The sequence below is a fragment of the Canis aureus genome, chromosome X (assembly GCF_053574225.1).
Source record: "Canis aureus isolate CA01 chromosome X, VMU_Caureus_v.1.0, whole genome shotgun sequence".
In the NCBI taxonomy this organism is placed as follows: Eukaryota; Metazoa; Chordata; class Mammalia; order Carnivora; family Canidae; genus Canis; species Canis aureus.
The window spans coordinates 4702898-4726031 of record NC_135649.1 but is presented as its reverse complement, the minus strand read 5'-3'; the positions used below and the strand labels follow the sequence as shown (position 1 = coordinate 4726031).

At 42.0% G+C, this 23134-nt stretch overlaps 1 pseudogene; it reads right to left on the bottom strand.

Moving 5' to 3' along the window:
* Positions 1–184: 184 nt before the first annotated feature.
* LOC144308349 (small ribosomal subunit protein eS4, X isoform-like) lies at positions 185–22603 on the bottom strand (annotated as a pseudogene).
* Between the last annotated feature and the right edge of the window lie 531 nt (positions 22604–23134).

The following is a 23134-nucleotide window of genomic DNA, read 5'->3' as shown; positions in this document are numbered from 1 at the left end:
ACCTAAGGCCTTTGTATTGACTCTCAGGTCTTCCCTACAGAGGGGGTGTTGGCTTTACCCGGAATGGGTACTCAAGCACCCCAGCTTAGCCAACAGATGGATTCCAGAATGGAGTCCAAATCCTTATCAGTCAGAGGGAAACTGAGGCTCCAGGGGGTGGGGGCTGTCGGAAGGCTCCCAGGCGTTAGCGCGCATGACGGGGGACATAGAACGTTCTTCCCTTCACATGCTTCTCCGGCAAAGGAGCAGGCGGCGAGGACTGTCCCGAGGGGGCAGGGCCAGCTCCTGCTGGCTGCCGCTTAGCAAAGAACACAGCTAGAGCTTCGTGTTGATGGATAAACAGGGTGCGGCCGCCAAAAGCTGGATTTGACCCGCACCAGCAGGTGCCCTGATCTGGTCGAGCAAGGTCTTCTGCCCTGGTGACAGGTTAACCACAGTCACTTGAGAAAAGTAAAGATAAATGGATTTCTCCTCCAAACCCTTTGACCTCTGCAAACCAGGTGCAAAGTATGCTTTGCCCCCATGGGGTTGCCAGGGGGAGGGAGGAAATAATAGGTCTTTTCTTTTTTGCAGTTTTACAAGCTTTGACCTTCAGCCAGTCCACTTGCTTCCTTAAACCCACAGTCTCACTGTGGCCAGTGGGAGTGGAAAAAAGCCCGGTGTCTGCTGGGCCCGTCCCCCCACCCCCACCCTGGTAATGTTGTTCAGGTTCTCCTTAGGGGACTGGCCTGTTGGGGCTAAGCTCTAAGCTTCAGTTCATAGTCTCATGAAGGTCACCTCTCCTTCTAGAATGTCAGCGCTGCGGAGAGGCCTGTGGCGCTGACGTGCCCTAGGCTGGGAGGCGGAGACCCGGATTCCACCCGCAGCTTCTGCACTATAACTGGCTATGTCACTAGGTCAGTCTTTTCGGAGTCTCAGTTTCCTTCATCGAAAAAAGGGAGTTAAGAACAATCCTCTCCTACCTTCCTCACTGGAGTCTTATGAAGATCAAATCAGATCATGCATCTTGACATGCTTCTGAAATCCAAAAGGAACAAGTAGCCAGTTGATATATCCTTACTATAAAAGAGCTACGAGGGGGCACCTGGGTGGCTCAGTGGTTGAGCATCTGCCTTCGGCTCAGGTCATGATCCTGGGGTCCTGGGATCAAGTCCCACATTGGGTTCCCCATGGGGAGCCTGCTTCTCGCTCTTCCTATGTCTCTGCCTCTCTCTCTCTCTCTCTCACTCTCTGTCTCTCTCTTTGTGTGTGTACATGTTTCTCATGAATAAATAAATAAAATCTTAATGAATAAATGAATAAATAAATAAAAGAGCTAGGAATAGTGGTAGGCAAAAAACAGACCACCCCCCATGGCAAAATGATTAAAAGAAAGTCCACAAAAATAAAGAATACAGATAAACATTAAATATATGAAAACTTCAACCTAATAAAAATGCAAAATGAAACAAAAAGTTATTTTCCCTTACTGAGGGTGGCAAAAGATAAATGAGAGAATAAGGGCAGCATGTCTGGAGGGTACTTCAGCAACACATCTGAAATTTTTTTTTTTTCACATCTGAAATTTTTGAGAAGTGCCTATACTTTAGTCTTGGGGTGTACCCTAAGAAAGCAACCAATATACATGCAAAGATATAAGAGCATCCAATCATATTTTTTAAAAAATATTTTTAGAATAATTCAGATTGTGATTTTTTATGGAAAACAAACTTCCATAGTGCTTTAAAAAATATAGGGATCCCTGGGTGGTGCAGTGGTTTGGCGCCTGCCTTTGGCCCGGGGCGTGATCCTGGAGACCCAGGATCGAATCCCATGTCGGGCTCCCGGTGCATGGAGCCTGCTTCTCCCTCTGCCTATGTCTCTGCCTCTCTCTCTCTCTCTCTCTGTGTGACTATCATAAATAAATAAAAAAATTTTAAAAAAATAAAATAAAAAATATAGCCAATTCAAAAACATATCTGTATTAAGATGAAAAACATTTTCTTTCTCATTTCTCTTCTCACTACTTATCCGAGTCAAAATTTTCACAAAATTGACAGATTTTCCATTTGTATTCCTTTGCTGCAGAATCTAGAAATACCCAAATTACATATTAAATATATTTAAGTGCCAGAAATTGATACCCCATTAGGGAGTGGATGCATTTGCACTGCGTTCTACAGATGTAAAACCTGCAATTGCGAAGGAAAAGTCTACACGGATTTAAGACTACACATCTTTAAACTCAGTACATCTACCTGCTTTTTATATTGTTTTTATACTTTTTCTATGAATGGGATATCAAATATTTCACAATGATTTGTTTTTAAAGAAAATGCGTTATAAATGGAATATTACTGGATAAGGAAGATTATCATGCCCTGGCTTATAATGGTTAAAAAAAATACAAGAATTTTTGCCTGGCATGTTGTTATAATAATGCCCCCTATGAATTATACCTCCCTGTGTCCATCCTCGTTTGCAATGTAATGTCCCTGCTCCTGCCATCAAGAGGTAGGGTGAGTTTTCCCACCCATTTGACTCTGGGCTGGACTTGTCACTTGCTTTGGCCAATGCAATGCGTTGCAAGTGATACTATGTGACCTCTAAGGCTGGGCTTTAAGAAAACTTGCAGCTTTCGTTCTCATCCCCTTGGAATCCACAGACTAGTAGGCCACCTTCTGGTCCTGCAGGGTGAGACGTGTGCAGTAAAGGGTTAACCCAGCAGAATGGGGGTGCTCAAAAGCTGCACACTCCAAAGAAAAGACAGGTCCTCCTCCTAGCTCCTGGGAGAGAATCCAGAGACAGCCCATGAGCCCTTGGACTGTATCCATTTGACCTCTGGGGGAGCTGGAGTCCAAGTAGCCAAGGTCAGTGACGTGGGTGCGACATGTCTCTGTGCCTGACCAGCAATGAAGACCCTGGACACTAAGGCTCAGTGAGCTTTCCCGGTTGGTAATATTTTGCATGTGTTGTCCCACACATTGCTGGGAGAGTAAAGCGTGTCCCCAGGAGATTCCACTAGGCAGTGATACCTGGAAAGCTTGTGACCGGTTCCTGTTGGACTTTGCCCCCATCCCATGCCTTTTCCCTTTGCTGATTCTGATTAGCATCCTTTGCCCCATAATAAGCCATAACCATTAATATAGCAACTCTTTGGAGCCCTGGGAGTCTTTCTCGTGAGTCATCAAACCTAAGGGTAGTCCTGGGACAGCCCTAACACGGGGGCTCCACAGAGAAGTGAGGAGCCAATAGCTGGCACTAATAGGTAAACACCTGAGTGGGAACATCTGGAGCCTTCAAGCCCCACTCCAGCTGTTGGATGTCCAGCTGAAGGCGTGCCAGCCTACCTGCAAAATCACGAGAAACAACACATTGTTATTTTAAGGCACTAAGGTTTGGGCTGATTCCTTAGTCCTCATAGGTAGCTGACACAGTAAACATTCAAAAATTGGCAACTGGTTAAAGGAATGATCACATTTCTATACATTGAAATATGAAGCTGTTCTTTAAAATGCTGATGTGGATTCCATGTACATTAAATGGAACTGTGTTCACTCTATATTTCAGGTAATGAAATGTTAGAAACAAAGAAGTATAGTGTAATCTTATTTTGAAAAAAAATAATAGGTATGTATTTATATACAAATGTATAATTAGACACTTCTGGTTATGGACTGAATAAGTCACAAGAATAAAAGGCACAGCATAGAGAATATCGTCAGTGGTATTGGAATAGCATCGTATGGCGACAGAGGGTGGCTGATGACACTTGTGGTGGCTATAGCAACACATTATAAACTTGTTGAATCACTGTGTTGTACATCTGAAGCCAGTGTAACATTGTATGCTGATCATACTCCAAGTAAAAAAATATTTTTTTTTACCTTTTTACATCTCTTTTATTTTTTATTTTTTTATAAATTTATTTTTATTGGTGTTCAATTTGCCAACATATAGAATAACACCCAGTGCTCATCCCGTCAAGTGCCCCCCTCAGTGCCCGTCACCCATTCACCCCCACCCCCCGTCCTCCTCCCCTTCCACCACCCCTAGTTTGTTTCCCAGAGTTAGGAGTCTCTCATGTTCTGTCTCCCTTTCTGATATTTCCCACTCATTTAAAAAAATATTTTTAAATGTATAATTAGAATAAGCCATCTGCAAGAGCTGATAGTCAACCATTTTCGACCTATCCAAACAAATTCCTATGAATCAATTAATGTATATTGATAGGTGTCACAGCAAAATACTTACAGTGGCTCTGTTTGGGTGCTGAGTAATGGACACTGTTTTCTTCTTGATCACCTGTATTTTCTGAATCTTGTACATTGAACACGTATTTCTTATTGTGGTATGAAGGGAAAAACAAAGGAAACTCTTTTTCTCCTTTTTAAAAATGTGACACACTTGATGGGATGAGCACTGGATGTTATACTATATGTTGGCAAATTGGACTTCAATAAAATCAAATAAAAATAATAAAAACTAAAAACAGATGAGCCATGCTGACTAGATGGGGAAACCGAACTGGGAGGGGATGTAGCCTTGTGGCCTGTGGCTCAAGTCAAGTTCACACCAGGTCTGGCAAGGCAAAAGGAGGCTGAGGCCAAGAGCTGAGGCTTCTAATATGTGTGGCTGGCTGCAGGGCTGGGCTCATGCTTGCCCAGAGCTTTGTTAATCATTGCCGTTTGTTCCCCACAGGCACTGTTGGCTTCAGTCCTTCTCAGGCAAAGGATCAAGGGCAAGTGTGAGAGAGGCAGCCCCGGCCCACAGTCTTATATACGTGCCAAGCCCACTACCCAGCGGGCTGCCTTTCCCTTGGAACTGAACGAGTCTGGGGATGAGGGGGTGGGGGTCTCAGCTCTGGAGGGAGCCTTGGAGAGTATCTGGTGTCATCTCTGCAGGATGCACGACTCCCCTCAGCAGGAGCTCCCTCTACCTCACCCCCTCCACAGTTACCATCCCCTGCCTGTCCAGCCGCAGCCCTGCAAGGGTAGGGACTCACTACTCTTAGAGGCACCCACTTCCTGTGGTAGTGACCAGTAGGAAATCCATCCTTCCCGAGAATCCCAAATCAGCTCAACCTTCCCCCTAGGAAGTGGGAGAGCTGGGGGTTGGCCCCGGTCTGTCTCTTCAAGCCACTATATTCTATAGCCACCTCCATTTCATTGATTGACACCTGGCTTCATTTGACAAGAAATTTGAGACAGCTTAAGTGATCCACAATCTAATAAAATAGAAAAAGGGAAGCAGGCCTAGAGAAAACACGAAGAACGGTAGAAAATCAAAACAAGGCAAAGAAATGTACGGATAGGCCCAACCTGAGGGCTACCGTCCACAGCGAGGGTTTTATTAGAGACTCTGAACTGCCAGGCTGCCAAAGTGAAAAAGGAAAGCCAATTATCCTTACAATTCTCATGACCAGTGAGGACTTCTTTAGAGGAAACACAGCAATCAAACAATTCCAAAAACTACTTATGAATGCTGTTTGATGATACATTCTGTCAATAGCACTTGGTACCTCCCAGGTGTCATTAAACCTACCTTCGAGTTATTTTATTTTATTTTATTTTATTTTATTTTATTTTATTTTTTTAATTGAAGTTCAATTTGCCAACATATAGCATAACACCCAGTGCTCATCCCATCAAGTGCCCCCCTCAGTGCCCATCACCCAGTCACCCCCACCCCCCGCCCACCTCCCTTCCACCTTCGAGTTCTGATGTCACTGATGGGGAAGAAGTATGTCTGTACCGGGGTCTCTGTCTGTATCTGTATTTGTGTCTATGTCACTCTCTGTATCTGCACATTTGTCCGTACCTGTCTATGTGTGTCTGTGGGTACCTGTATCTGTGTCTCTGAAAGTATCTGTGTTTCTATACTTAGCTGTATCTGAGCTGTATGAGCATCAGCAGGTGTGTCTCTACAAGGACCTGTAAATATGTCTCTACCTGTACTTCTTTCCGTGTCTCAATCTTACCCGTGTCTGTGTCTGTGTTTCTATCTTACATAGATGTCTTTATAAATACCAATATCTGTACTTCTATCTGTACCTGTGTATCTTGAAGATACTTGTATCTACATCTATTTATTCATTCATTCATGAGAGACACACACACACACACACAGAGAGAGAGAGAGAGAGAGAGAGAGAGAGAGGCAGAGACACAGGCAGAGGGAGAAGCAGGCTCCATGCAGGGAGCCCGACATGGGACTCGATCCCAGGTCTCCAGGATCACGCCTTGGGCTGAAGGTGGCGCTAAACCGCTGAGCCACCGGCGCTGCCCACTTGTATCTACATCTAATAAGTACCCGTATCTCTGTCTCAATCTGCACCTGCATCTGTGTCTCTATCTGTACCTGCATATATGACCCTATTTGTATCTGAATCTGTGTTTTTATCTGTACCTGCGTGTGTCTGCACCTGTATCTTTGTCTATATCTGAGCTTGTATGTGTATTTCCCCTCTATACCTGTATTTGGGCCTCGTAAGTATTGGTGTCTGGGTCTCTATCTTTACCTGTATCTGTGTCTCTAGCTGTAACCGTGTCTGGGTCTGTATCTGTATAGGAAATGGTGTTTCGTACCATATCCATATATCCATTTCTCAGTGTGAACCTGTGTTGTGTCTCTGTCTGCAGCTGTATCTGTGTGTCCATCTCTACCTGTAACTGGGTCTCTATCTTTAATTGTTTTGTGCCTCTGTCACTGTATCTGGGTCTCTATCTGTACTTGTATCTTTGTTTCCACCAATACCTGTATCTGGTTTTATCTTTACTTCTGTCTGGACTATAGATGTACTTGTATCTCTTTCTCTAATATGTCCGAATCTGTGTTTCTATCTGTCTCTGTAACTGTACAGATAGAGGTACCTATATCCCTGTTTCAATCTGTACTTCCATCTGGGTCTTTATAAATACCTGGATATGTGTACTTTTATTTGGCTCTCCATTGTACCAGTATCAGTGTTTTTTTTTTTTTTTCTGGACCTGTATCTGTGTCTCTATATGCAATAGTATCTGTGTCCCTATCTGTACTTGTATTTGTCTCAATTTCTATCTGTACTGCTCTCTATTTGTAATGTAACTTTGTCTCTATCTGTAACTGTAGTGATTTCTGTAACAATAACTGTTTCTTTATTTGTACCAGTGTCTCTCTCCTATAAGTACTTGGATCTTGGTCTCCATCTGTAATAGTATTATGCCTCTTCCTGTACCACTGTACTTGTTTCAACCTGTATCCATATCTCTACATATTCCTGCATCTGTGTCTCTATCTGTACTCACATCTGGATCTCTCTGTGTACGTAGAGCTGTATCTGTATCTGTACCTGCATTTGTGTTTGCACATGGATATATGTCCTTATGTGAAATTGAATCTCTCCATTTGTACCTTATCCATATCTCTATCTGTTCCTCAAACTGTATATTTATCTTTAACTGATCATTTGGTCTCTATCTATACACGAATCTATGTGTCTATCTGTACCTGTGTCTGGGTTTCTAGCTGTACCTGAATCTGTGCCTCTGTATGTACCTATATCTATGTCTCGATCTGTATGGGTATCTGTTTGCATATCATACCCGTATCTGGGTCTCCGGTCATACCTGTAAGCTGGATTTCTGCTCAAACCTGTATCTGGATATGTGTGTCTAAGTGTATCTGTGTCTCTGTCTCTATAACTACCTACATGTGTGCCTATAAGTACCTGTGTCTACTTATATCAGTGATCGTTTCTCTATTTGTACTTATATTTGTGTCTCTATCTGTACTTACAGCTATGTCTGTCTGTAATTATGTGTCTATCTGTGCCTGTATCTGTGTTTCTGTCTGTACTTGAATATGTCTCTATCTGTACTTGTATCTGGTTGTCTATCTGTACTTGTTTCTCTATCTAGATAAGTGGCAGTCACTGTGTATATCTGTACCAGTGTTACTGTCTCTACAAGGACCAGTGTCTGGTGTTTGGTAGGTACCTGTATGTGAGTGTCTATCAATACCAGTATCTGTGTCTCTAACTGTGTCTGTAAATGAGTCTCTATTTGTACCTGTATCTTGTTGTCTATCTGTTCATTTTTCTGCATTTCTTTTTTTTTTAAGATTTTTTAAATAATAAATTTATTTTTTATTGGTGTTCAATTTACCAACATACAGAATAACCCCCAGTGCTTATCCCGTCAAGTGCCCCCCTCAGTGCCCGTCATCCAGTCACCCCCACCCCCCGCCCTCCTCCCCTTCCACCACCCCTAGTTCTTTTCCCAGAGTTAGGAGTCTTTATGTTCTGTCTCCCTTTCTGATATTTCCCACTCATTTCTTCTCCCTTCCCTTCTATTCCCTTTCACTATTATTTATATTCCCCAAATGAATGAGACCATATAATGTTTGTCCTTCTCCGATTGACTTACTTCACTCAGCATAATACCCTCCAGTTCCTAAAAAAGATTTATTGGGGGGGGTGGGGGCTGAGTGCCTCAGTTGGTGAAGTGTCTGCCTTTGGCTGGGGTCATGATTCCAGGGTCCTGGGATCGATCCCCACATTGGGCTCCCCGCTCAGTGAGCAGTATGCTTCTTCCTCTGCCTCTGCCACCACCACCCCCTCTTGTGTTCTCTCTTTCTCTCTCAAATAAATACAATATTTCAAAAATAAAATTAAAAAGATTTATTAATTTAATTGTATATAATTTAAAAATTCTTATTTAAATTCAATTTAGTTAACATATAGTGTATTATTTATTAGTTTCAGGGGTAGAAATTAGTGATTTATCAGTTGCAGATAACACCCAGGGCTCATCACATCATATGCCCTCCTTAATGCCCATCCCCCAGTTACCCCATCCCCTCACCCACCTTCCCTCCAGTGACCCTCAGTTTTTCCCTAGAGTTGAGTCTCTTTTGGTTTGCCTCATAGTCACTTTTTTATCTTATTTTATTTTTCCTTCCCTTCACCTATGTTCGTTTGTTTTGTTGGTTAAATTCCACATATGAGTGAAATCATATGGTATTTGTCTTTCTGTGACTTTTTTCACTTAGCATTATACCCTGTAGTTCCATCCACATCATTGTAAACGCCAAGATTTCATTCTTTTTGATGGCTTAGTAATATTCCATTGTATATGTATAATATTTATTTCAGGAAAGAGAGCATGAGTGAGAGAGGCAGTGGAGAGGGAGAGAGAATCTTAAGCAGACTCCATGTTGAGCTTGATGCAGGGCTTGATCTCACAACTCTGAGATCATGACCTGAGCCAAAACCAAGAGTTGGATGCTTAACTCACTGTACCATCCAGGCACCTCACCTGTATTTTTGTAAGAACCAGTATCTGTGTCTCTCTAGGTACCCGGGTCAATGTCTATCTCTACCTAAGTGTGTGTTTCTATCTGTTGCTGTAGCTGAGTCTCTCCTGATACCAATCAGTGTCTCTACTTGGTCTGTATATGGATCTGTATCTTTGCCTATATCTGGATCTCTATCTGCCTGTACCAGTATCTTTATCTGTCCTTGTATTTGTGCCTCTATCTGAAAATTTGTATCTTTGAACTGTACCCTGATTTGTGTCTCTATCTGTAATGTTTTCTGAGTCTGTATCTCTACCTGTATCTGGGTTTCTGTATGTATATTTTTGTCTCTATCTGTACCTCTATCTGGGTCTCTATACCTCTAGTGTGTCTATACCTGTACCTGTTTCTGGCTCTGTCTGTAATGGTGTCTCTATCTATACCTGTACTATTGTCTCTATCTGTTCCTGTATTTTTGAGTCTGTATGTACCCTCCATATATGTCTCCATCTGAACCTGCATCTATACATTTATCTTTACCACTATCTGGATCTCATTCTGTACATTTTTCTTGTCTCTATCTATCCGTGTATCTGGGTAACTATCTCTACCTTTATCTGTATCTATATCTGTGACTATATCGGAGTCTATATCTCTATCTAGAAATGTATCTAGATCTTGATCTGTCCCTGTTTCTATCTGTACCTGTATCTGTGTTTCTGCCTTTATCTCTATCTGTATCTGTCAGTGTCTCTATTACTGTTTCTGTACCTGTTTCTAGTTGTCTATGTGTATTTATATCAGTGTCTCTAACCATACATGTGTCTGATCTCCATTTGAACCTTTATCTTTGTCTCTCTCTGTACCTATGTACAGATACCTACGAGTTCCTGAATCTGTGTCTCTATACCTAGTTTTTTCTAAGACTTTCTTTTCACCTGTATCTGGATATGTACCTCTACCTGTTTCTGTATTTCTTTTTTTTCTGTTTCTGTATTTCTATCTTTACCTGTATCTGTGTCTTTCTGCATCTATGCATCTTTGTATTCTTGTCTCCATCTCCACTCTTACCTGTATCTCCATCTCTACCTGTATCTGTGCCTATGCAAGTACTTTGTTCTGTCTGCACCCGTATCTGTGTCTCCATCTATACCCATTTCTGCATCTCCATCTCTACCTGTATCTGGTTCACCATCTTTACTTTGTATCTATATCTTTCCAAGTATCTGTATGTTTGTCTCCATCTGAACTTTTATCTGTTTTTCTTTTCTTTTCTTTTCTTTATTTATTTGAGACACAGAGGGTGAGACAGAGAGAAACTGAGCATGAGCAGGGGGAGCAGCAGAGGGAGAGGGAGAGAGAGAAGCAGGCTCTTCGCTGTATCTGTATCCCTATATGTACCTGTATCTGTTTGTCTATTTATACCTATATCTGTATCTCTATGTGTCCCTGGATCTGGGTCTATATCTGTGTCAAGGGACATCAGAAATGCTCTCAGACTTGCAAGAAGGTCATAAAATCTGCCTGTTAGCTCTGCTGCTAGATCCACCATTGTTTTATACTATATTAGTTTCCTGAGACTGCTGTAAGACATTACCACAAACTGGGTGGCTTAAACAAGTGAAATTTATTGTCTTGATGTTCTTATGGTTAAATCTGAGGTCAGTGTTTTGGCAGGGATGATTCCTTGTGAGAGCTGTGTTGGAGAATCTCCTCCATGCCTCTCCCGTAGCTTCTGGTGGTTTGCTGGAAATCTTTGGCATTCCTTTGCTTGTAGAATCATCACTCTGATGTCTGCCTTCATCGTCATGTGGTGTTGTCCTTTTGTGGGTGCCACTGTGTCCAAATTTCCTCTCTTTATAAGGACACCAATCACATTAAATTAAGGCCCACCCTAATGACCTCATCTTAACTAATGACATCTGCATTGACCCTATTTCCAAATAACATCACGTTCTGGAGTCTGGTGGTTGGGAATTCATATGAATTTTGGGGGGACACAATTCAACACATAGCAATAATATTTTTCCTTCATTTCACTGCTGAGTCCACACCTTTATAAGCTCCTGGCTCCATCCTTCAGTCTGGCTATACTCTGGCTCTCATTTGGGCCTGAGACAGCTAGTTGAGAAGGCCACTGCCATTATTTGGGGAATGTGACTCCAGGGCAACTCAGAAGACATGCCAGTGGGACCAGGGGCCAGGAAAAGGGTGGATATCTGCACAGAGGTGCTCAACCATGGAGACCTAGAACTGAAACTTGGGAATATAATCAGTTAGGTTGGGTTACATGATGCTACACTAACAAATGACCCCAAAATCTCAATGTTTAATTCAAAAAAGATTTATTTCTCACTTAGTCAATGTGCTGATTTCCAATCAGGTGGCATTCAGCTCCATATCATTCTTACTTAGAGCCCAGTCTCAGGAAGGGTCTATCCTTATGATTCACTATCCCCAAAGCAGAAAAAAGGAAACATGCCTGTTGTATACTGGCTTTTCATGTTTCTGCTCAGAAGTGAAATACCACACTTGTGTTCACACACTATCAGCCAGAGCAGATCACTTGGATGCACCTAATCTCAAGGGATCAGGGAAATTCAATTCTATCATGTGCCTAGAAAAAGAATGGGAAATATTTGGAGAATAGCAGGGCTTTGGAAGCCTTCTGCCTCTCTATCCCCCACATCTCTCTTCGTGAGGCTAACCATATGTCCTGGTTAGCCTAGGCAGTTTATACACCCTGCTCCACCCTAAATATTAATAGTGCTCTTTCAGTCTTAAAAGAGTCCCTGTTTGGACACAGATTCTATGATTCCTCTCCTCTTTGGTGGCAAGAGATAAAGATAGTCTCTTTGCAGGGATGTAGATGCTATTAGAAAAGGAGACACTGGTGGACCATATGCTAAAGTGATGATGCCACTTCGGGTTACATATGACTTTCTGTGTTTCTTCACATTTTGTTATCCTTAAGCCATCAGTCAGGTCTTCTTTAGATACCTAACATGGTCTCATTTGTGTCCTAGGGTGAGGAAAAGGGTGTGTGTTCAGAGAACTGAAGACAAACAGTGTCCTTCAGAAGCCAGCATAGTAGTGGCAATGGTGACAAGCAAGGAGCCTCCAAGGTAGGCAAATCATCAGGGTGAGTGTCAGGGGCCTATGTTGCCTTCTCCTGTCCCCAGGAGTATTCTAGTGATGAGCATGGAGGTTCTGGGGTTTCTGAGATGGCACTTTCTCAAAAATACCTCCATTGGTAACACATTCTTCCCCCATTTGCTTTTTCCAGCCTAGTGAGGAAACCTCTTCCATCCCAGAGCTGGCATCTCAGTACAGAGAGGCAAGGGCTAGCAAGGAGCCACTCACCATCTTGTGCCAGGGGAAGAGAATGGAGAGCTCTGCTCCCTGTGGAAGGACAAGAGTGCCAGCACAATTTCCTGGTCACAAGGGGGTTGTCCTGCATCTTTCTGCCTTAGGGCTTTGTATTTACTCTTTCTTCTTCCTGAAATGTCCTTCCCCTACTCTCATCGTGTCTGGCTTCTTATCCTTTTGGACTTGGCTAAAATGTTCCCTCTTTAGAGATATTGACTGTTATTATCCTCTCTTAGTAGATTACCCTTTCCTTCCATCATCTGTCATGGCACCCCATTCATGACACTTGTCACAGTATACGAATAACTATTTCTTTGTTCAATTTTTGTTTTCCCCTTAGACTATAAAGTTCCATAAAGATAGAAACTATGCTTGTATCCCACAGACTGACACAGTGCTTGGCACATAGTGGGCCCTCAGGATATACCTGCTAAGTGAACAAATGATTACATGAGTGCCTGTATGCATTTGAACTCAATTTCTAAGGATTTGCACATTCTAGCATTGAATGACAGTGTAAGAAGATGAGAAGCACCCTGAAAAATCGAAATTGTAGTTCAAGCTGGCCATTCCTAACAGGTCAGATACACAAAACTGAAAATGATCTGGAGGTCAGAATAGAACTCAATAAATATACAGAAACATCATTGGAATATATCAAAGGGCAGTCTTTATCTGAGAAGGGCATCAGGCCCTTTGGAGTATTTATTGATCTTTTCGGTAATACCCATTTCTCATAGGTGGCAAGTTCTGTGGCCATGAAGATGGTGCCAACATGGGGATGACATGTGTGAATACAACCAGAGATGGCAGTATACAGAAGGAAGTGTATCTATCCACGGGAATGTGATAGTTCATTGGAGAGATACAAAGTGCTGAAAAATCTCTTGGTCAGACAGAAGGACAGTATGTATGACTCCATTTGGTGTGTGCATGTGCATACTCACACAATCACAACAGAGATGAGACTGTTTTCAGGTGGCTTTGTGGCAAACAGACATCCTTCCTGCATGTAGAAAATATTCAGAGGCACTCAGTGCAGGGATTATTAGCCCCATTTTTCAAAGAAGAAAACAGGCTCAAAGATGTTAAGTTCATTGTCTAAAGTTATACTGCAAGCATGTAGAGAGCAGGCAGGCAGGCTGATCTCACCCACCCACTTACCCAGTGTTGGACTCTCACTAGGTGGAGGACGGGGATTGGAGCCCAGAGTTTGTCCTTGAGCAGCACCATCATTGGTGATGCAGATATAAGTGCATCTGTTTTGTGATCAACCATGGGAGGGTCCAAATCTCTGTGGTGAATGGTGAGTGAGAGTATTTACATTGAAAAAGGCCCCTAGGAGACAGAACGTAAAGACTGCTAACTCTGGGAAACGAACTAGGGGTAGTAGAAGGGGAGGAGGGCGGGGGGTGGGAGTGAATGGGTGACAGGCACTGGGGGTTATTCTGTATGTTAGTAAATTGAACACCAATAAAAAATAAATTTAAAAAAAAAGAAAAAAGAAAAAGGCCCCTAGATAATTTGGAGACTTTCCTCCTTTGAAGAGGTCTTCCCCAACCCCCTTCCCCACTGAGAACAGCTGCATTAGAAGGTACATGGGAAACAAGTATTAAGAAACTGATTTTTATTTAATGAGTTCATTATAAAAGGAAAAGGAAGGTCTCTCTGGTGGAATGTTGGTGTTCTGCATACTTGGATTACTCCAGTCTTCTGGAACAAGATCATTGAGGTCTGGGGATTCACGTAAATTCTGTTTGGCAGACATGTGTACTAACCAGAACATACCACCTTATCTCCCAGACTGCTGCAGAGATTTTATTGAAAATACATTCACTCTCTTTGTCAAATCTTTTTCACATGTGGGCCACTCAGATAGGACTTTATGCTTGAAATCTACCCATCACACAAACGGCTTGCCTGCTTTGAAAAAGGGTATCTCAAAAAGAGTTAAAAGCAAAGGCTTCTGTTTACTGTAAAACTTCTTTAGTGAATGGCTTTTACATATGTGTGTGAGCCAAGGAACCAGGCTCCAGGGCCCTCTGCCTGCACCACATTCCCCAAATGATCACACTTGTAAAAGAAAAAAGCTTTATTTCTCCTTCATTTTTGAGGGACTATAAAATAAATTAAATGGAAAAAGGTAGAACCTTTAACTACTCAGAAGTCCAAGATGGAAAATTCACAAGTCAAACTCCTGTGCATTGCTTCCTGGAGGTTCTTCAGAATAATAACCCCCATGGTCATGATTCACTTTCACATTCAGTTTTGGTGGCACTTTCTCAGGAAGTCTCTGGGCACTCCCACCCCTGTTTGGTTCCCATTCCCCTATAGGTCATTCATTCATTCATTCATTAATTCATTCAATATTTGTTGAGAATCTGCTATATGCTAGGCACTGATCAAAGTGCTGAATAAACAGACAAGACAGACAAAAAACAGACAAAATTCTCTGCCCTCGGGAAGCTGGCATTCTAGCTGGGGGATAATGACAATACACAGGATACAGAATTGTTTGCCATAGTATATCAGTAGGTGCTATGGATAAAAATAAAGCATGGGGTGCCTGGGTGGCTCAGTTGGTTGGGTGGCCAACTCTTATTTTGGCTCAGATTATGATCTCTGGGCCCTGGGATCAAGCCCTGAGTTGGGCTCCCCGGTCAGCAGGGAGTTTGCTTGGGATTCTCCTTCTCCCCCTGCTGCCTGCTTCTCTCTCGCTCTCAAATAAGTAAATAAATCTTTTAAAAAAACATAAACAAGGCCAGCAGGTGCCAGATAGTGGAGATGGTGCTGTAATTTTGGACTAAGGATGTGTACCATTTGGCTGAAGGAAGTGTGTTCCAGGGAGGGAGGACAGCATGTGCAAAGACTGTGAGAAGAAGGACGTTTGGTGTGTATGGCGAATGGCAGGAGGCCCATGGGCCTAGGACAAGGTGAGTGAAGGTAGAGCTGGAAAGAATGAGATCACAGAGTTATTTCCTCCATTGTACCATGGAAATGTTTTTATTGCAGGGCTCTCATACCTTGTCATTATCCTTGCTGTTATTATTTGGGTTCCCTGGGAAACAGACTCTGAGGTGGAGTTCAGTGTGCTCTCTGGATCAATACTTCGGCGATAGAAGGGCAGGAAGCAGCAGTGAGCAGAGGGAGAAGTTGAGCTATGGTGAAGTCACAACAAGGAGTTGTGATGACTCTTGAGAGTCTTGTGATGACTCTTGAGTGGCAGAGAGGGATCTGAGTCATTTTTTTCCCTCCTTAACATCTATCAGCCACTAGATGAGGCTGCCCCTCAGAAGGGATGTGACCTGGGGCTAGGCTGCTCTCTTTGCCTGTGGGCAATTGCTGCAAAGGTGGACACTTGAGGAAGTTGACACTCAAGGAAGCTGACAAGTGAGAAGTAGCACTCCCAGCAGCTAGAAAATAAGTGCTTTACTCATGAAGAGGGATTTGAGTGGTGTACCACAGCATCCATCACCTTAGCTATTGGTGAGGATTTATCATAAGCCAGATACTCTGCTAATAACTTTATAAGAGTTATCTCAAGTAGTCCTCACACAAAACCTGTGAGTTATGTATTAATTATTAGCTTCACTTTATAGAAGAGAAACAGAGAGATTAAGTAGCTTGCTCAAGGTCCAAGCTATGATGTATCGAGGTGGAGGTTACAATGCAGATGTATCTGACCCTAAAGCAAGAGCTCTTAACCACTGGATTTACCTCCCTTGTTCTGGACTCCACACTTTGTTGATACAACCCAAGGGGCAGAGTGACTACTTCACTGCACTAACTTATATCAAGTCGTTGACTAATCCCTCTGCCTTGCTGGTCCATCTCTTTGTTCTGCCCTAGTGCTGATGAATTTCTGGAGCTGATGTAGGGTCCCTAGTCTCCCCTACCCAGCTCTTCTCCTCAGAATCAGCCCCTCTCCAGTCTGCTTGGGTGCCTTGGAAAGTTGCCCAGCCTCTGATAAGAGAGTTCATAACATTGAAGATATCAGGAGTGAATAGAACCTCAGAAATCTGACCCAACTCTGTTTTCATAGGGCAGATTCGAGGTCTGGGACCTGCCCAGTGTTGACAGCCAGGAGTGACAGGGTGGCAATCAGACTGAATTGCATCTTCCCCAAATCATATGTTGAAGTTCTGACCCCTAGTACCTCAGAATGTGACTGTATTTGGAGATAAGGTCTTTAAAGAGGTAATTAAGATAAAATGAGGCCGTTAGGATGGGACCTAATCCAATATGACTGGTGTTTTTGTAACACAAGGAGATTAGGACACAAACATGTACAGAGAGAAGATTATGTAGCCTTAAGATCAGACTTCTGGCCTCCAGAATATGAGAAAATAGATGTTTGTTGTTTAAGCCATCTAGTCTGTGGAATTTTGTTACGGCAGCCTGAGAAAACTCATATCCCAGGCCTCCCAACTTGCAGACCCATGCTCTTCCCTCAGCACTAATCGTTATGGTTTGGCATCACTCATTCAAATTGAGCTTGGTGTAAGGCCAAGAGCGCTAGCTTTGGAGTCAGAAAATCTTAGGCCTTTCTCCTCTTCTGTCCAGTGAAGTAACCTTGAACTAGCCACTAAACCTCACTGAGCTTCTATGTCCCCATCTAGAAATTGTTAGAAATGAAGGAGCACTTCTTTGCTAAGGGCCCCATCAGTGTCCAGACACTGTGTTGACACTTTCAAGTGCCTGGTGGGAATGTTGGAGGATCCAAGGAAAGACAGGTTTTTGTCACCATAATCCCAAGCACTTAATCAGAGCATCTTATTACACAAAGGGAACCTGGCCTGTAATGTGTGGTACCACATGCCTGATCCAGTTCCAGAAAAAAAGAGAAAAGCACACATGAATGGCACATCAGAGGCCTGGAATACTGCCCTGGGCAACTGGCCACACTCTGCAGTTGCCAGGGGCAACCATGCCAGATTGGCACACTTGAGTCTGAGGGTAAATGGGCCTTGTGATAGGCAGTGGTGTTTGGAATAGCCTGACTCATTTCCCAGCTGCCTTCATGAGATTGGTGCACCTTCACCCTCAACAATGAGAAGAAGGAGAAAAAGAGAGAGAAACAAGAAGGAGGAGGAGGAGGAGGAGAAGGAGAAGAAGAAGAAGAGGAAGAAGAAGAAGAAGAAGAAGAAGAAGAAGAAGAAGAAGAAGAAGAAGAAGAAGAAGAAGAAACAAAAGGAGAAGAAGGAGGAGGAGGAGAAGGAAGAAGAGAAAGAGGGTGGTGAGAGGTAGGGAAGGGGAAGAAGGAAGAGGAGGACGGAGAGTGAAGAGAGGGAGATGAAAAGAAAGAGGAGAGAAGGAGAAGGAAGTGTGAGCAAGCTGTCTGTGCCTCTGCGGCTCTGGAGTTAAGGGGCATAGCCATGTAGTATCACTCCCTGGGGCTCAAGAGCAGTGGGGATTATTAACCTCTCTGAGCCACATGGAATGGGCAGGGATGTCATATAATAAATATGATAGTAATAATAACATTATTAGTTATTACAGGGAAGGTACTACATCACCAAATCCATTTTTTACCTTAGATTTGCAGAGCCCAAATATTTGTATTCTCAGTTCATCCTGAAGTTTGAGGTTCAGAGTGGGAGTAAGGTGGGGCAGTAACTCACTATACCTAAACCCTCAACTGACTGGTGGTTAGACTGGAAGCCAGCAGATTCACCCGTCTGTGGGAGTTATCTGTTCAATGATGGAAGCTTTCTGGTCAGGGTATTCCCATCTCATTCTCAAAGCACTTGGAAAATCCAGTTAGTCAGTCCAGGTGTCTCAAAAACCAGTTGGGTTGGCTAATCTTGAAAGATACTTTGCTTCTGGCTGGGGGCAAATTTTGATAAATTCTCCTAGTTGCATAATAGAACTCTGAGAATTTACCCTGGTAGGAGTCAGAACCCAGGGTCTCTTCCTCATAGCTACAGCTGAATTAGCAATAACACAATATTACTAACTGTAGCAGATATATACTTTTTTTGGTTGACACTTTGCTTTGAACCACATAATAGACTGTCAAAATCCATGCAGAAAAAAGTACAGAAAATGCAAGCAGAACATTTGTAGTTAAGAAATTTATCTCTCTCAGCATGTAGCAGAACAAATGGACAAAAGATAAATATACGGAAGATATAAACAATATGATAAAATCCATCCGTATTCATCATCTTTTGCTAGGTTATGCTGTGGTAGGAAACAACCTCCAAGGTCCAGTGGTTTGGGACAACAAATGTTAATTTCTTCATCACATTACGTGTTGGTTGGGGTAGGCAGGCTTTGGTTCTGCACTCCACCTGTTTTCTTTATTCTGAAATCCAAACTGAAGGAGGAGCCCCTCTCTAGAATGTGTCAGCGTGGCGGCAGAGGGAAAAGAGTGATGACACAGCCAGTGATGGCTCTCAAAGCTTCTGCTCCTTGTGACCCCAGATCACTTCCATCCATAGTCCCCTGACCAAAGTAAGTCATATGGCCGAGCCTAATGTCACTGGGGTGGGGAAGTATATTCCCAACCACGGGATGGCACCACAAGTCACATGGTAATGGGCAGGGATTATATGGTCTTTTTACATGGGCAGCAGCAAATAGCTGGAAACAATGTTACAATCTATCACAATATCTTATTATATCATATTCTATATTGTATAATCATAAAATTCAGTTGTAGGTACCCCTACATAGATACACAGGAGTCGAACATATATTGGGCCATAAAGAAAACATCCATACATTCTAAAATGTAGAATTAGAATGTTGTTTTCAGCAACAGCAGACTTAGGTTGTTTCAGCTCACTTCTCCAGCTGAGAACAATTAGAAAAGCTAGAAAAGTATTAAGGTATCCCGCCTGAGAGCATCAGGAAGCTACCATGGCAGAAAGAATTTACAGGTCAAGATCTGGAAGAGAAAGGAAGGCCTGAGAGTGGATCTTGACATTTGGCTTTTTTTTTTTTTTTTTTTTTGCTTTCAAGGGGGAAAATGTCAATTCTAAAAGCCACAGCTAACAGGATGGGAAGTTGTGCAGATTCAAGGTGCTGGGGAGACAAAATTAGAGTCCAAGACCCACTAGAGGAGAATTTCGGTAAATCATTCCCATCCCCCAGGTTTTGAGCTGGGATCCTGAAGGAATCTTGCATTTTAGGAGTATTAGCCAGAACTAGATTAGCCCTAAAAAGGACTGAACATCAGTTTAAAGTCATCTCAATCCCTAATTGGATTAATCTAATTTGCTCCTAGCCTAGTTGTCTGCCAGGAACAAAACTACAGTGGAATATATCATTAACCGCAGCTTCACCATATCATGGTATCTTTTATATTTTTTCTAAACAAAATTTGGCACTTAGTGAAAGAATAATTAGTGATACAAGAAGATAAGATTTGACCCAAAACCTAAAGGAAAAAATGGACAATCGAAACCAATCCTTTATTTCTAGTTTTCTTAGAGGTTTTATTTTGTTTTGTTTTGTTTTAATCATGAATGGAGGGGGCAGCTCCGGTGGCCCAGCGGTTTAGCATCACCTTCAGCCCAGGGTGTGATCCTGGAGTCCGGGGATGGAGTCCCACGTCGGGATCCCTGCATGGAGCCTGCTTCTCCCTCTGCCTGTGTCTCTGCCTCTCTCTCTCTCTCTCTCATGAATAAATAAAATCTTTTTTAAAAAATCATGAATTGATACTGGATTTTGCTAAATGCTTTTTCCGCATCAAATTGTTATTTTTACACATTGACTTGATTTTCTAGTTCTTTTGCAGATTTTGGCATCTATGTTCATGAGAGATATTGGTCTGTAGTTTTCCTTTCTTGTAATGTCTTTGTCTGGCTTTGGTATTAGTGTAAATGTGGGTTCATAGAATGTATTAGGAAGTATTCCTTCTGCTTCTAGTTGCTGGAAGAGACTGTGGACTACTGGAATTTCTTCCTTACATGTTTGGTACAGTTCACCAGTTAAAGCATCTGGCCTCATGCTTTCTGTTTTGGAATATTTATAATTATTGATTGAATTTCTTTTGTTTCTTCTTTTGTAAGCTTGGTAGCTGGTATCTTTCTTTTTTCTTTTTTAAAGGTTTTATTTATTTATTTCGGAGAGAGAGCAAGAGAGCACAAGCAAGGGGAGTGGCAGAGGGAGGGGGAGAAGCAGGCTCCCCAATGATCAGGGAGCCTGGAGGTAGCCTGTATATTTCAAGGAATTGATCCATTTCATCTAAGTTATCAAATTTGTGGGCATAAGGTTGTTCATAGTGTTCCTTTATTAGCCTAGATTCCATGGGATTACTAATGATGGCTATTCTTTCATTTCTGATCTTAGTAATTTGTATCTTCTCTCTTTTTTTCTTAGTTATTTTGGCTACAGTTTTATCAGTTTTGTTAATCTTTTCTAAGAGTCAGCTGTTGGTTTCATTGATTTTTCTCACTTGTTTTCCTGTTTTCAATTTCATCAATTTCTGCTTCATTTTTTTGTTATTTCTTTTCTTCTGATTCCTTTAGGCCTAAATTTCTCTTCTTTTTCTAGTTTCCTAACATAGAAGCTTACATGATTGATTCTGTGTCTTTCTTCTTTTCTTATATACCCATTTAATGCTATAAATTTCCCTCTAAGCATTGCTTTTGCTGCATCCTACAGATTTTGATAAATGTATTTTCATTTTCATTGAGTTAAAAAATGTTTTTAGATTTCTTTTAGCCTCCTTCTTTGACCCATGTGTCATTTATAAGTATGCTGTTTGATCTCCAGATATTTGGCAACTTTCTAGCTACCTTTTCTTATTTTATTTATTTATTTATTTATTTATTTATTTGGGGGACAAAGAGAGAGTGAGAGAGAGAGAACACAAGTGAGGTGAGGGGCAGAGGGAGAAGCAGACTCCTGCTGAGCAGGGAGCCTGATGTGGGGCTCCATCCTGGAACTCCCGGATCATGACCTGAGCCAAAGGCAGATGCTTACCAACTAAGTCACCCAGGAGCCCTCTCACTACCTTTCTGTTTCTGATTTCTAATTTAATTCCATTGTGGTATGCAAACACACTTTGTATGATTTCTCCTGTTTTAAAATTATAAGGTATATTTTATGGTCCACAATGTGGCCTATGTTGTTGAATGTTCTACATGAGCTTGAGAAGTTTGTGTATTTTGTGGTTGTTGGATGGAGTATTTTATTTTCATGCCATGTTATCTTGAATTAAGTAAAAAAACATCCAATCACTTTACCTGCAGATTATTTTACCTACTGCTCTGTTTGGCGGCCACTCTCTTGTCTCTCTTCAGCAATAGTGAGACAGATATCTTTTCCTCAGGGAATGGAAATCTTTGTTTATTTGCCTTTGCCAATAACAAAAATGTTGGAGAACTGGATGGCAAAGCTGTTGCCTTTGGCATCTTTCACTTGAACCACATCACAAGAGCCAGGATATCTCACTCTGTTGGTAATCATGCCTATTTTTCCTAAGTTAGCACCTCTGGTCACCACCATAAACAGTCTCCAAATCAATCGGAAATGTCACTCACCTTGATGAAGGAATCAGAGTAGTGGATGGTGTGAGCATCATGAGTCAGCAGATGAGGGATTCCTTTTGTGCCGACAAAGATCTTTCTCAATTTACGCAACTTGATTGTGGCCTCCTCAGGTATAATCTGATGGATGGCAAAGCAACCGTTGATGTCATAGATCACAGAGAATTCTCTCTGGTCTTGTCAATGCTGATGACATCCATAAGAACAGCAGACTAGGTTATATCAGTCCAGACCTTGCTATTAATCTCAAAGGACCACTGCATGCAGAATGCCTTTACTTCATCTCCTCTTAGGGCATATTTAAGTCTGTTCCTCAGGAAAAGGATGAGAAAGAGACATTCTCTCAGCTTGTAAATATTGGTGTATGGACCAGGAGCAAAAATTTTGTCTAGTTTATCCAGTATCCAATGCTTTGGAGCAACTACACACTTTGGATGCTTCTTGCAGTCACAAGCCCAAGCAAGCACTAGGTACTGCATGGAGTATTTTATACGTGTCAATTAGATCAAATTGATTGATAGTGCTGTTCAGGTCAGCTATATCCCTACTGATTTTCTGCTTGCATGACCTATCAATTACCAACAGAGAGGGGGTGATGTCTCTAACTATAATTATGGATTTATGTATTTATTTTTTCAGTTCTACTAATTTTGGCCTTATGAAATAGAACTGTCCTTATTTGAAGATGGCATGATTTTCTATGTAGAAAACCTCAGGGAATATATCTTTAAAAACTCTTAGAGCTAATAAGTGAGTTCAGTAATGTTGCAGGATACAAGATCAACAGACACATATCAATTGTATTTCTATATACTAGCAATGAACATGTGGAAACTGAAAATAAAAATTATACTACTATTAAAAAATCTCCCAAAATATGGAGTACTTAGGTGCCTTCAAGGAGCTTTCAGTGTAGCCCTGTGGTGTCCTATGCTGTGGCCCAGCACACACACAAAATTAGCTTGGCCTATCAAGCCCTCTAAGGAACTTGTAGCTGGAAACTTCTGAAG